We start from the raw sequence: 15,876 nt of genomic DNA, 5'->3' as shown, positions 1-15,876 counted from the left end.
ACCACAGACTACTCCAAATACTGTTCATCTCACAATCTGAACTTCACTCTGCATGTAACCTTCCCTCCCTGAGTATGGGCTCTCAGGATCTTTTCTCCAGTTTATTGAAGCCACCCTTCACCCGGACTCCCTGCCTCCTGTTTTCTTCTTCCTCTCTGGGGGTCAGTGTAAATGTTAAATGGAATGCATAACAACAGAGCTTGGGAAAAGGAATGAAACTCAGATATGTTTTGAAAGCAAATCTATACAATTTATTCTGGGTGTATAAAAGTGAAAAAATAAAGCAAGACTAAGCTTTGTAACCTGAGTAGCTGAAAGATGGTACCTTTTTCTAAACTGGGGAACACAGGAGAAAGACTCAAGTTTACATCAGGGATACTGGTGATTAAATATTCATTTATAGACAGGACTTGAAGAAGGAATTCATAGGGCCTGGACTCCATCTTAGGCCTGTTCATGCTGATCATGCTCGGCCGCCTTTCCAATGGACTCTGAACTCTGTGTTTAGTGCCTATAAAAACAACAACAGAAGGATAAGACCCCCTCCAGACAGGGGAACCTTGAAGATCGTATCTAGGCTACTCATTGCCTAAGAGAAAACATACACTAATCACCCCTTCCTCCAGACAGGCCATACATTTTTCTGTATCTATCAGAGTGTAACCTTGGGTTTATTGATTATTGGCTAATTGTTTGACTGTTTGAGCACATGAGCACATAGAACGTGAATGATGGGGTTATTGGGATTGTATTTTCCTTGGTTTATGTAAGTCTCAAGGAATTTGGAGTGGTGGGTTCAGACACGTACACATGGGGTATTAAAGATTTTCACAAATGCTGGTCAGGGTCCTTGGCTAAGAGGAGACTTTGCTTGGGCCCAGCGCTGTAATAAACCACTCCACTATCTCTATCTGCATTGTCCTTCTGAGTGAGTTTGTTTCCCAGAATGCATGGCTATAACATTTGGTGCATTGGCCAGGAAACTCCTCACTTTGAGGAGACGGGTCTCATTTGAGGCCACCCCGAGGCTTTGTGGCTTGAATCTCCTAGAGGGGGAAGGCGCCTTGCCCCTCTAGAAGATTTCAGCCTTTCAACGCCCGGTTTCTTCACTTTGGCAGGTAGTGAACAGCAGCAAGGGAACTGAGTGCTCAGGTGGGGAGGAACCCATCTGGCAGGGTGGAAGAGGGGGCTTGATCACCACCCTGGAAGAGACTAGAAGGGGCACGGACCCACAGGGGCCTGGAATAGGCAGGCAGCAGTGATTGCTTGGTACACAGGTCGACGAGTGTGTTACAGTTTAGGAAGAAAATTTGTGAACGTCATTTAGGAGGTGTGTCCACACTGTCTCAGGGAAAATTATTATCAGTGATCGCCAGGGGATTTTTAGGATAGGAATCTGGTCCTTGTATGCTCGTATTCTGCCCTCTCCCAGGAGGTGTCCCATCTGCTGTGAAATTCTTGACCCCCTCGGAATTGTTAGGCTAGAAGGAAAGTGAAAGTGAAGTCGCGTCTGACTCTTTGCGACCCCATGGACTATAGCCTACCAGGCTCCTCCCTCCATGGGATTCTCCAGGCAGAGTAATGGAGTGGGTTGCCATTTCCTTCTCCAGGGGATCTTCCCAACCCAGGGACCAAACCCGGGTCTCCTGCATTCCAGGCAGACACTTAACCTCTGAGGAACTAGGGAAGTCTACATAAGTGAGTATAAATTGGCTTTCCTGGAGATGGCCTGGGACATGGGATATTTAGCCCATCTGTGTTTTCATCTGCACCTGATTAAGCCCACCAAGGCAGAATGGACTTTAAGGGAGAAACAGTCTTGGACCACGTGGTGTTCTGGTTCGGCTGTGCTGACTGGTAGGTGAAGACATACTAATCCCCCTTCTCCCTCTGGGATCTGGCAGGTAAGGCTCTTCTCACCCCAATTAGGAAGGAGGCAGAATGGCAATTTAAGTGTCATTGAATGAAAATATCAGAAGTACATAGGGTACCGAGAACTTTATAGACAGAATGAAAAGTAGAAGAAGATCCAAGAAGGTAAGCAAGATGGGGGGAAGTGAATCTAAGGCAACTGTATTGGAGTGCATGATTAAAAATTTAAAGAAGGGATTTGGAGGAGACTATGGTGTGAAGATGAAGCCTAACCACATCCACATACTCTGTGAGGTCGAATGGCCCCCTATGGGAGTAGGATGGCCACCAGAGAACACTATGAACTTAAAACTAGTGGAAGTAGTCTATACAGTAGTCACAGGAGAGCCAGGACACCTGGATCAATATCCATATATTGACTCATGGCTAGGGTTAGCTCAAGACCCTCCTACTTGGACAAGGTTCTGTGTTCAGAAGGGAAAGGGGAAAATATTAATGGCACAAACATTGACTGATGATAAAAACGAAATTGTACAGGATTTGGATGGGGATATAGGGAAGCTTCCCTGGTGGCTCAGGTGGTAAAGTGTCTGTCTACAATGCGGGAGACCTGGGTTCAATCCCTGGGTCGGGAAGATCCCCTGGAGAAGGAAATGGCAAACCACTCCAGTACTGTTGCCTGGAAAATCCCATGGACAGAGGAACCTGGTAGGCTAAAGTCCATGGGGTCGCAAAGAGTCGGACACGACTGAGCACAATTCCACTTTCACCACATCCTCCCCCATACTGGATAATGATGTGCCTACCTCCCAGTGCTCCACCAGGACCAGAGGCCACCTTAATGCCCAACTCAGGGCCAGATGAAGTCCTGCAGCAGCTGCTGCTCCTCTGCCAGCTCTCCCCAAGGTCATAGAGCCGCCACTTTGGCAGGCTCTTATCCCGGTGACAGAAGCCTCTGGCCAACTTCCAGGATCCAGCTCCAGCCAAACTGCCCAAGCTATATCTGCCTCTCCCAGTGTACTGACAAGAAGGGGAGGGAGATGTTGGAATTAAGCAGAGACTGCCCTCTGCCAGAGAGCCAGAAGGAACGAAAGAGAGCAGACAAGTGATTTGCAATGCTAGCTGCTGCTCTGGGAAAGTCTATCTCTCGGGCCCTCCGGAAAACATCATCTCATCTATCCCAGGGACAGGACAGTCCTTCAACCAGTCCCAACAGAGGCCGTGGGCCCCGTTACAGCCAAACCAGTGTGCCCAGTGCCGAACTTTTGGCAACTGGAAGAATAAATGCCCTAAGGCAAGGAAGGAAGAGGAAGCTCCTGCAGTTGTGGGGCTTGCTGACTTGGAAATTAAATAGGGCTGCCGGGGCTCAGAGATGTCAGGTCCCCGAGAACCCATGGTAACCTTAAAAGTGGGGGACTAAAACATTGACTTTATGGTGGATGCAGGAGCAGAATTGTCGGTAGTAACAAAACCTGTGGCACCACTGTTCAAAAAGACGCCGCTGTAACTGGGGTATTGGGAGAAGAGATGATTAAATCATTTTGCCAGCCCAGAAAATGTCAGATGGGGGGGGCACCAAGTGATTCATGAATTCCTCTACATTTCTGAGTGCCCAGTACCCCTGTTGGCAAGAGACGTGCTCTCCAAACTAGGAGCACAAGTGACTTTTTCCCCTGAGGAGAGGCCCACCTTCCAGATGGACACTATGACTTATTTGCTCTCTCTCTCAATACCACCTCAAAATGAGTGGAGGTTGCATGAGCCTCCAAAGGAAGAACCAGGTGGGCCGGAAGAGCATGAGAGCGAGCTAATTCAATTATTCCCTGAGGTATGGGCGGAAGACAACCCCCCCTCCCCCCAGGCTGGCTAAACATCAAGCCCCAGTGATAACAGAACTCAAACCTGGCACCACCCCTGTTAGAAAACTCCAGTACCCATTTCCGATAGAGGCCTGGGCCGGCATACTGCCCCACATCAATAGACTGAAACAAGCAGGGATTCTGGTAGAGTGCCAGTTGGCTTGGAATACGCAGACTCTCCCAGTCAAAAGGGAAGGAGGACAGGAATATAGGCCTATACAGGATCTCAGGCTAGTCAACCAGGCTACTGTGACTTTACACCCCATTTTCCAAATCCTTATACTTTACTTAGCCTCCTCCCACCGAGGACTAAAGTTTATACTCGCCTAGATCTCAAGGATGCCTTCTTCTATGTATGCCTCACCGCAGCGTCACAGCCCATCTTTGCCTTTGAATGGGAAGATCCAGTCGGGGGCACCAAGCAACAGCTCATCCAGAGTCCCCCACAGGGTTTAAGAAACCCCCAGCCATCTTTGGGGAAGCCTTGGCTTCTGACCTGAACTCATTCCATCCGGAAGAGTATGGATATTGGCTCCTACAATATGGGAATGACCTGCTGCTGGCTGCGGAGACCAAGGAAAAATCCTGGAAAGGGACAAAAGCACTGCTCCAGCTGCTGATGGAAGCAGGGTATTAAAGAAGAAGGCACAGATCTGCAAGGAGGAGGTAAGGTATCTGGGGTTTGTTTTAAAGAAGGACACAAGGGTCCAGACCCTAGTTGGGTCCTATATACTGATGGCACTAGCCTGATAAAACAAGAAAAATGGCTGTCAGATTAGCCAAAGTGGAAGGGGCCATCAAGACTGAAAAGGGATGGTGGGAATTGCCAAGTGGCAAATTATTGGTACCGGAGGAGCTGGCAGACAATCTGGTAAGCCAAACATACCACGCTACCCACCTAGGCCATGCTGCCTGCTCACAGGTTAATGCTGCCTCTCGAGTATTCAGACAAAAACCTCCAGGTATTTAGCTGAAAGGCATGCTGCCCTTTGAACACCTGGGAGTGGACTTCACTAAAATGAAACCTCACCGACACTACCGTTACCTGCTGATCATGGTATGTACGTTCTCAGGATGGGTAGAAGCTTTTCCTGCCTGGACTGAAACAGCATCAGAAGTAACCCGGTGCCTGCTTAGGGAAGTAATTCCCAGATTTGGACTTCCTACCAGCATTGGTTCAGACAATGACCTGGCTTTTGCAGCTGATTTAGTACAAGAAAGCAAAACTTTAAACATCGAATGGAAACTGCACACTGCATATAGTCCCAGAGTTCTGAAATGGTGGAATGAACCAACCGGACATTAAAGAGACTCTCCAAGTGGGTCATAGAGACTGATTGCTCCTGGGTGGACTTGCTTCTGACGGCTCTGCTCAGACTCAGGATGACCCCACAGTCCCAAGGCTACTCTCCATATGAAATTGTGAATGGGAGGCCCCCTCCCATAATAAAACAGGAGTCAACAAATTTGCCTCAGGTAAGGGGGAATAGGATTTCACAGCAGATGGAATTGGGTAAGTAATAAATCGGGTAACTAAGTTTGTACAAGAAAGGGTGCCATTCCTCCTTGGGGAACAGATTCATGAGTTTATGCTTGGTGACCAAGTATGGGTCAAAGATTGGAAACATGATCTGCTAGTCCCTTGGTGAAAGGGCTCTTATGTTATTCTAACTACCCCTACTGCAGGTAAAGTTGCAAGTATTGTCCCTTGGATCCATCATATGAGGGCGAAGAGAACATACCACATAGACCCAAAAAATGCTGAGTGGACCGCACAGAGGGACCCCGCTGACCCTCGAGAGACTAACACCATCCTTAAGAAGAAGGAAAAGAAGATCTGGACGAGCCCCTTCAGGATGAAGCCGCACAATCAACTCCTGCTGCTTGGCCTTATCAACGTGATTTTGAATTTAACTTCCGTTTCAACTCAGGAAAATGTTTTCATCTCATGGGCACATTCCTACACAGACTTCCACAACACTTCCAACTGCTAGGTATGTAGGGCTATGCCTCTGTCAGTGATGGATGGACTTCCTTGGTGGGTGTCTCCACTCTGCCAAGGAGATTTTAAACCACTCTGCTCTTTTCTTGATGACAAAAAGAGACTTTCCTCTCTCTTGTCAATCATAACCTCTCCTTTCTCTCTTGGTGTAAGACCTATGGCCAATAGACTTGGGTCATGGGGTTACATTCAATATAAATGCCAGTGTAACAAAAGCCTAACCTACAACAAACCCCAGTAAATCTACCTTATTTACATGCTAGGTGGACAAGATCCATGTTTCAATGATATGAGTATGCTGCTGAGTCGCTTTAGTCGTGTCCGACTCTGTGCGACCCCAGAGATGGCAGCCCACCAGGCTCCCCCGTCCCTGGGATTCTCCATGCAAGAACACTGGAGTGGGTTGCCATTTCCTTCTCCAGTGGATATGGGTATATTGGTGCCTTATTTGTACCCTCTATAGGGACAACAGAGATCATGATTAAAATACAGGCCTTAACTAATTTCACAAAACAGGCCCTCCTAGATAGAACAAAAGCCACCCAAGCCTTAAATGAAGAGCAAATCCAAATGAGAAAAGTGGTAATTCATAATAGAATGGTTTTGGGCATACTCACAGCTGCTCAAGGAGGGACCTGTGCTATAATTAAGGTTGAATGTTGTGTATACATTCCTGACTTATCTGCCAATGTATCAACTGCTTTAGATGGCATGAAAAACCAGGTAAAAGCAATGTCAAATGAAAACATTCCTTTCTGGACTTCGGTCCTATCTTGGGTGAAGGGCAATTGGTGGAAAACTATATTTACCACTATTATAGTTGCCTTGATAGTTCTGCTTTATGGACCTTGAATTTTACAATGTATTATGAACTTTGTAACCTGAAGGTTGCTGTCATTCTCCCAAATTGGTGGTCGGAGAGCCAGGGTGAAATATATCCCTATGAATGATGCTCATAATATGAGTTAAGAGCATCAAGAAGGGGACTGAAGAAGGAATTTATAGGGTCTGGATTCCATCTTAGGCCTGTTCATGCTGATCATGCCTGGCCACCTTTCCAATGGACTCTGAACTCTGTGTTTAGTGCCTATAAAAACAACAACAGAAGTATAAGACCCCCTCCAGAGAGGGGAACCTTAAAGATCGTATCTAGGATACTCATCACCTAAGAGAAAATATACACTAATCACCCCTTCCTCCAGACAGGCCATAGATTTTTCTGTATCATTCGGAGTGTAACCTTGGGTTTATTGTTTATCGGCTAATTGTTTGACTGTTTGAACACATAGCACGTGAATGATGGGGTTATTGGGATTGTATTTTCCTTGGTTTATGTAAGTCTCAAGGAATTTGGAGTGGTGGGTTCAGACACATACACATGGGGTATAAATGATTTTCACAAATGCTGTTCAGGATCCTTGGCTAAGAGGAGACTCTGCCTTGGGCTCGCCGGTGTAATAAACTGCACTCCATTATCTGCATTGTCCTTCTGAGTGAGTTTGTTTCCTGGCACGTGTGGCTACAACAGAGTTACATGTGGAGCCATCAAATAAGAGATTTAGACTTGTATTCATGGTGTGTGTGTGTGTGTGTGTGTGTGTGTGTGCACATGTGGGTGTGTGTGTATAGGCAAAGAGATTGCTGAGGTCTGAAAACCCAATATATTCAATAGATAGCCATTAAAGCCGATGAAATAAAGATTATTTAAGAAGAGAGTAAGATAGAAAAAAATCCAACAAAGGCGCATTGAGACCCCAATATTTATAGGCAGGGAATGCAGTTCTGAGTGTTGGGGAAATATAACTAAAACCTCCTGCCAACCCAGAAGACCTGGCCACAACAGCAGAAGATAAAACGACATTCTTCCTGTTAAATTACCATTGTTACAAAATTACCACTGTTAATACTATTGAATTAGAGTGAGGTGTGCAGCACAGGTGATCAGCTAAGATTGCAAAGCCAGAAAGAAATCTTATTTTTATAGAATCAGGTAGATACAGCCTACTATATACATGTAGGATAATCAATAACTAGTGTTCAAATAGGCTTCTCTAGTGGCTCAGACAGTAACAAATCTGCCTGCAATGCAGGAGAGGACTGAAGGCACCGTGTGTCACACAGAGCCTTCTAGATTCCCACGATAATTGGGTGGCTGTTGGCATTAGCTAACTGGCTTTAACCAAAGGAAAAATAAACTTCTCACATCTTTGTTACAGGAGGGAACTTTGCAACTTGGAGCAAAGTCTCCACTGAAATTAGGCTTTTACTCTCCCCCATAAACCAGAAGCCAGGGCCCTATCTTCCTTGCTTAGATGCAAAGAGATGATTCTTAGGTATTTGAAATATTCCTGAGCCTTAAAACTGGCAGGAGACTTCTTTAGCCAAAAAACATACCTACATTTCTTAAATTATAGCAGCAATGCTTAATTTTTAAGCAACAAATATGCAAACAAAATGTGAGGTGGAGAGTCTATTGTATTTTTTCACTGAAAAAAATTGCCTTTTTTTTTTCCCTTTAGTCTATATTGGGTTGGCCAAAAAGTTGTTCATGTTTTCCATACAATTGTATGAAAAATTCAAGTCAACTTTATGGCCAACCCAATATTTATCCTTAGATTAGGAAGGAGGAAGACTAGGAGCACTTACACAGCAAGAGAGGAAACCAGCCAGTGGCTCAATCAACAAGAAAGCTTTTGAAAGGATGATGCATACAATTTTATATAAGGAAGGATTGAAGAGTGGCCTGTCAGATATGGAAACATGGAGGACACTGGTTTTTTTTTTTATTATTAAGTATCATCTGAATGATAAGAATAAAAACCTTGACAGGAGTAACCTTTACGGGAGAGAAGGCAAGGAGGGGTAAAAGAATTCATACCTCTCTTTCAACAGTCTGCTAAACATAGAAAAGAAATAAGTAGTAGTTGAAGGGAAAGGCCACTATGGTTGATGCTTGTGTGATAATTCAAGACTGGAAAATGCTGACATTTCATGAGAACAAGGATGACTACACAGTGAGGTCTTGCATAAGAGATAAGAGGAGACGGAGACCTTGCACAAAATAAAGGATTTGGCCTTGTGTGAAAAGGGAGGTACAGATAGACCTACAGACTAGTGATGATGAAGTATTCATCCCATTCTTTGCTTCATGAAATAAAAAGCAGATCTATTGCTTCCAGTTCAGATGGCAGAGTAGAAGCATGTGCCCTCATCTCCTCCTGTGAGAGCTCTAAAATCACAACTAGCTGCTGAAAAGTAATCAACAGAAGGATGCTAGAACCTTCCAGAAAAAGATACCCCATGTCCAAAGATAAGAAGCCACAGTGAGACATTCTGGGCATATGGCTGAGGGGCATAGTCACAATAAAATAAAATCCCTTACCTGCCAGGTGGGTGACCAAAAGTGGAGACCAATGATACCAAAGAAGTTCTCCCACTGTTGTGAAGGTTCAGAACTCCACATCAGGCTTCCCAGCCTAGGGACATAACAAAGGGACTGGTTATCCACATGGAATCTGACCTTGAAGCCCAGCAGGATTTGATTACAAGACTTCCACAGGAATGGGGGAAACAGAGACTCCAGGCTTGGAAGGCACAAACTAAACCTTGGTTGCACCAAGATTCAGAGGAAAGGAGCAGTGACTCCACAGGAAACTGAACCAAAACTACTTGCTAGTGACTGGCCTCCTGTGGATTCATGGGTCAGCAGGGGGTGACCACAGGGACAGGAGTGGGAGTGGCAGCAGCTGTCTGGGAAGGTCCTCTTTGGTGCAAACACTCTTGGAGGTTGCCAATAACTCAATCATAGAGCCTGTAGACCAAAGGGCTGGGTCACCTGAGGACAAAAAAACTACCAGGGTGGGTGTGCAACCCCACCAATTAGCAGATAACTGGATTAAAGCTTTACTGAGCAAGATCCTGCCCACCATAGTAAGACCCAGTTTTTCCCACCCATCAGGTCCCTCCCATCAGGAAGTTTACACAAGCCTCTTAGACTCCTCCATCAGAGGGTGGACAGAAGAAGCAAGAAGAACCACAGTCTCACATTGAGGAAAACAAAACCACATTACTGAAAGTTAATCAGCATAGAGAAGCAGAAAGTTACATTCCAGATGGAGGGACAATATAAAACCCAGAAAAACAACTAAATGAAGTAGAGATAGCTAACCTTCCAGAAAAGGAATTCAGAATAATAATAGGGAAGATGATTCAGGATGTTGGAAAAAGAATGGAGGCAAAGATTGAGAAGATGCAAGAAATGTTTACCAAATACCTAAGAACTAAAGAACAAACAAACAGAGATGAATAATACAGTAAAAGGAATCAATACTAGAATATTTTAGGCAGAGGAGCGGATAAATGGCCTGGAGGACAGAATGGTGGAAATCACTGAGACAGAACAGAATATAGAAAAAGGAATGAAAAGGAATGAAGACAGTCTAAGAGACCTCTGGGACAACATTAAATGCACCAACATTTACATTATATGGGTCCTGGAAGGAGAAGAGAGAGAGAAAGGACCTCAGAAAATATTTGAAGAGATAATAGCTGAAAACTTCTGTAACATGAGGAAGGAAATAGTCTACCAAGTTCAAGAAGCATAGAGACTCCCAGGCAGGATAAACCCAAGGAGGAACACACCAAGACACATAGTAATCAAACTGACACACATTAAAGACAGAGATAAAATATTAAAAGCAACAAGGGGAAAATGACAAATAACATAAAAGGAAACTCCCATCAGGCCATCAGCTATTTCTCAACAGTAATTCTACAAGCCAGAAGGGAATGGCATGACATATTTAAAGTGATGAAAGGGAAGAACCTACAACCAAGAATACTCTACCCAGCAACACTCTCCTACAGATTTGATGGAGAAATCAAAAGATTTCCAGAAAGCAAAAGTTAAGAGAATTCAGCACCATCAAACCAGCTTTAAAACAAATGCTAAAGTAACTTTTCTAGACAAGAAAAGTAAGACAAGGAAAAGACCTACAGAAAATAAACCCAAAACAATTAACACAGACAGCAATCAGTTCAGTTCAGTTCAGTCGCTCAGTCGTGTCCGACTCTTTGTGACCCCATGAATCGCAGTACACCAGGCCTCCCTGTCCATCACCAACTCCCGGAGTTCACTCAGACTCACATCCATTGAATTGGTGATGCCATGCAGCAATCTCATCTTCTGTTGTCCCCTTCTCTTCCTGCCCTCAATCCCTCCCAGCATCAGAGTCTTTTCCAATGAGTCAACTCTTTGCATGAGGTGGCCAAAGTATTGGAGTTTCAGCTTCAGCATCATTCCTTCCAAAGAAATCCCAGGGCTGATCTCCTTTAGAATGGACTGGTTGGATCTCCTTGCAGTCCAAGGGACTCTCAAGAGTCTTCTCCATCACCATGGTTCAAAAGCATCAATTCTTTGGCGCTCAGCCTTCTTCACAGTCCAACTCTCACATCCATACATGACCACAGGAAAAACCATAGCCTTGACTAGACAGACCTCTGTTGGCAAAGTAATGTCTCTGCTTTTGAATATGCTGTCTAGGTTGGTCAAAACTTTTCTTCCAAGGAGTAAGCATCTTTTAATTTCATGGTTGCAGTCACCATCTGCAGTGATTTTGGAGCCCAAAAAAGTAAAGTCTGACACTGTTTCCACTGTTTCCCCATCTATTTGCCATGAAGTGACGGGACCAGATGCCATGATCTCCATTTTCTGAATATTGAGCTTTAAGCTAACTTTTTCACTCTCCTCTTTCACTTTCATCAAGAGGATCTTTAGCTCCTCTTCACTTTCTGCCATAAGAGTGGTGTCATCTGCATATCTGAGGCTATTGATATTTCTCCTGGCAATCTTGATGCCAGCATGTGTTTCTTCCAGCCCAGCATTTCTCATGATGTACTCTGCATATAAGTTAAATAAGCAGGGTGACAATATACAGCCTTGACATGCTCCTTTTCCTATCTGGAACCAGTCTGTTGTTCCATGTCTTGTTCTAACTTTTCCTTCCTGACTTGCATATAGATTTCTCAAGAGGCAGGTCAGGTGGTCTGGTATTTCCATTTCTTTCAGAATTTTAGAAATCCAAAAAAAAGCAAAATGGCTGTCTAAGGAGGCCTTACAAATAGCTGTGAAAAGGAGAAAAGCAAAATGCAAAGGAGAAAGGAGATATAAGCATCTGAATGCAGAGTTCCAAAGAATAGCAAGAAGAGATAAGAAAGCCCTCCTCAGCAATCAATGCAAAGAAATCAAGGAAAACAACAGAATGGGACAAACTAGAGATCTCTTCAAGAAAATTAGAGATATCAAGGGAACATTTCATGCAAAGTGGGCTCGATAAAGGACAGAAATCTTATGGACCTAACAGAAGCAGGAGATATTAAGAAGAAATGGCAAGAATACACGGAAGAACTGTACAAAAAAGATCTTCATGACCCAGATAATCATGATGGTGTGATCACTCACCTAAAGCCAGACATTCTGGAATGTGAAGTCAAGTGGGCCTTAGAAAGCATCACTATGAACAAAGCTAGTGGAGGTGATGGAATTCCAGTAGAGCTATTTCAAATCCTGAAAGATGATGTTGTGAAAGTGCTGTACTCAATATGCCAGCAAATTTGGAAAACTCAGCAGTGGCCACAGGACTGGAAAAGGTCAGTTTTCATTCCAATCCCAAAGAAAGGCAATGCCATAGAATGGTCAAACTGCTGCACAATTGCACTCATCTCATGCACTAGTAAAGTAATGCTCAAAATTCTCCTAACCAGGCTTCAGCAGTACATGAACCGTGAACTTCCAGATATTCAAGCTGGTTTAAGGAAAGGCAGAGGAACCAGAGAGCAAATTGCCAACATCTGCTAGATCATGGAAAAAGCAAGAGAGTTCCAGAAAAACATCTATTTCTGTTTTATTGACTATGCCAAAGCTTTTGACTGTGTGGATCACAGACAGCAATAGGGTCATACATATCAATAATTACCTGAAGTGTAAATGGATTAAATGCACCAACCAAAAGACATGGACTGGCTGAGCAGATGAAAATGTGCATGTATGCACCTCCACTTACCACATCACTCTGCTTGACTCCCCCCCCCAAATTGTATGTAATTATTTTATATTGTTAGTTTAATCATGTTCCCTTTATGGCTTGCAATTGTAGTTATCTTTTTTATTTTTTGGTCTGGGTATTGATTGTGAAAGCTAATAAATATCTTTTACTACTGTGATTATGCAACTGCTGCTGCTGCTACTTAATACCACTGTATCATGATTGGTCAACAGAAAAATTATAGAATTCTATTTCACCAAAACTACCATTTAATAGAAAAACCTGTAATCAATTTTTAAAACCCAAATGCATCTCATAATTATCTTGGAATTTTTTGAAAAATAAAAATGTCCAGGCATTGCTTTTCTTTTTTGGCCAGAGCTCCAGGTATGTTTTTAATGAGCAGTTATGTTTTAAAATAACTGGTTTATATGAAGATCTTTTACTTTTATCTAGTTTGTTTCACTTTTTCTATTTCATATTCAGTGTTCCTATTTCATTGGCTTGTTTTCCAATTTCTCCGTCTCTTTTTTTGTTTTTTGGTGTTCTTTCTCAAGTCTTTATCGAGAGTAGTAGAAAAGCTTTTGTATATATATACATAAATAATATGTATAATATATATATATTAGAAAGCATGAAATTTTTGCCTGACTAAAAATTTTATGACATTTTGATTCCACTTGTTTGACTTAGTATGAACAGAATACTAGATTTCTAATATAAAAAATAGATATATAACAAGCAATATATAACAGCAATATATATTTACTGTATAGCACAGGGAACTGTAGTCAATATCCTGTAATAATGTATAATGCAAAATGCTTCCCTGGTGGCTCAGCTGGCAAAGAATCTGCTTGCAATTCGGGAGACCTGGATTTGATCCCTGGGTTGGGAAGATCCCCTGGAGAAGGGAAAGGCTACCCGCTCCAGTATTCTGGCCTGGAGAATTCCATGGACTAGATAGTCCATGGGGTCGGAAAGAGTCAGACTTGACTGAGCAAATTTCACTCACTCAATCACTCATAATGGAAAATAATTTCAAAAATAACATATGTGTATATGTATAAATGAAATGCACACATACCAAAAAAGAATTCTACTTTTTGAAATTTAGTAATGTGCATCTTTTTGCCAGTTTTTCTAAATGTCCTGTGGATATTTAAAAACAACATATGAGATATAAAATTTTAAATATATTTTAAAATATATATTTTAAAACCCAAATGCAGGGTAGGTATGATTAATATAATTTAAATATAAATCTATTTAAATTTTTTTTGTTAAATTTTTATTTTTACTTTATTTTACTTTACAATACTGTATTGGTTTTGCCATACATTGACATGAATCCACCACGGGTGTACATGAGTTCACAAACATGAACCCCCCCCCACCTCCTACCCCATATTAGTAATGACATCATTCAAGATGCTCCTATTCTTACTTTTTCTTCACCTGATATAATATTATCAGAGAAAGGTTAATGTTTCCATATAATGGTTTATTTTTTCTTTTCCCTTCTATTTCTTCTGATTTTTGCTTTATGTATCTTGTTCATTTGTTGTTAAGGTGTCTAATGATTTATAAGGTCCATCTTAAAAATATTCACCTTTGAAAAAAATATGAGCAAATTGAATTCAACAATATTTTAAAAGGATCATACACCACAATCAAGTGGGATTTATTCCAGGGATGCAATGATGGTTCAACATTCAAAATAATCAACACGATACCTGAAATTAACAAAATGAAGAATACAAAAGAAGTCACACAAAGATCTCAACAGATACAGAAAAGTATTGAACAAAATTCAACATCCATTCACAATAAAATGGCATTTTTTTTTTACAGATAAAATATTTCTAAAAATTGTATGGAACCACAAAGTATCCTGTATAGCCAAAACAATTCTGAGAAATAAGAACAGAACTGGAGGCATCATGTACCTTGATTTTACACTATACTAAAAGTATAGTAATCAAAATAGTATGGTACTAGCATAACAACAGACACACAGATCACTGGAACAGAATAGATGGCCCAGAAATAAACCGATGCATATATAGTCAATTAATCTATAGCAAAGGAGGCAAGAACATACAATAGGTAAAGAACAGTCTCTTCAATAAATGGTCTCAGAAAACTGAACAATCACATGAAAAAGAACGAAACTGGAACACTATCTTACACCATACACAAAAGTTTACTCAAATGGTTTAAAGACTTGAATATAAGATCAGAGACCTTTAAACGCCTATAAGAAAACCTAATTGGAAAGCTCCTTGACATGAATCTAGCAATTTTTTGGAGTTGACTCCAAAGCCAATGGCAGCAAAAGTAAAAATAAAAGTGACTATATCAAACTAAAGACCTCTCCACAGTAAATGAAACAGAGAGCAAAATTAAAAGGTAATCTACTGAATAGGAGATATTTGCAAGTCATATATCCTATAAAGGGCTAATATCCAAAAATATATTGTTGGCACTTGAACAATGTGGGTTTGAACTTCACAGGTCTACTTTTACATTTTTTTTTTCAATCAATACTTACTACAGGACTATACAATATACAGTTGGTTGAATCTGCAGATGGGGCATCATGGACATAAAGGGCCAACTCTAAAGTTATGTGACAATTTACAACTACATGGAGGATTTGTACCTCAATTTGAGTTGTTCAAGGGTCAACTGTATAAACAATTCATACAACTCAATTATGAAAAACAATTAAATTAAAAAAAGGGCAGAGGATTTGAATAGACATTTTTCAGAATAGAAGACATCCAAATGGTCAATGGGTATATGAAAAGATGCTCAACATCATTAATTATCAGTAAAATGCAAATCAAAGCCACAGCAAAATATTACCTCACACCTCTAAGAATGGCTATTATCAAAAGGGTAAGAAATAACAAGCGTTGGTAGAGATGTGGAGAAAAAGGAACCCTCATATGCTATTGGTAGGAATGTAAATTAGTACAGCCACTAATGTGAAAACAGTATGGAGGTTCCTGGAAAAAGTTACAAATAGAACTACCATATGATTCAGCAATTCTACTTCTGGATATTTTACTGAAGAAAACACAAAAACACTTAT

At 41.8% G+C, this 15,876-nt stretch overlaps 1 pseudogene; it reads left to right on the top strand.

Moving 5' to 3' along the window:
- On the top strand, nucleotides 4,495-6,712 carry LOC106502378 (annotated as a pseudogene).

The sequence above is a fragment of the Capra hircus genome, chromosome 8 (assembly GCF_001704415.2).
Source record: "Capra hircus breed San Clemente chromosome 8, ASM170441v1, whole genome shotgun sequence".
NCBI classification, from domain to species: domain Eukaryota; kingdom Metazoa; phylum Chordata; class Mammalia; order Artiodactyla; family Bovidae; genus Capra; species Capra hircus.
This window is presented reverse-complemented; position numbering and strand designations above follow the sequence as displayed.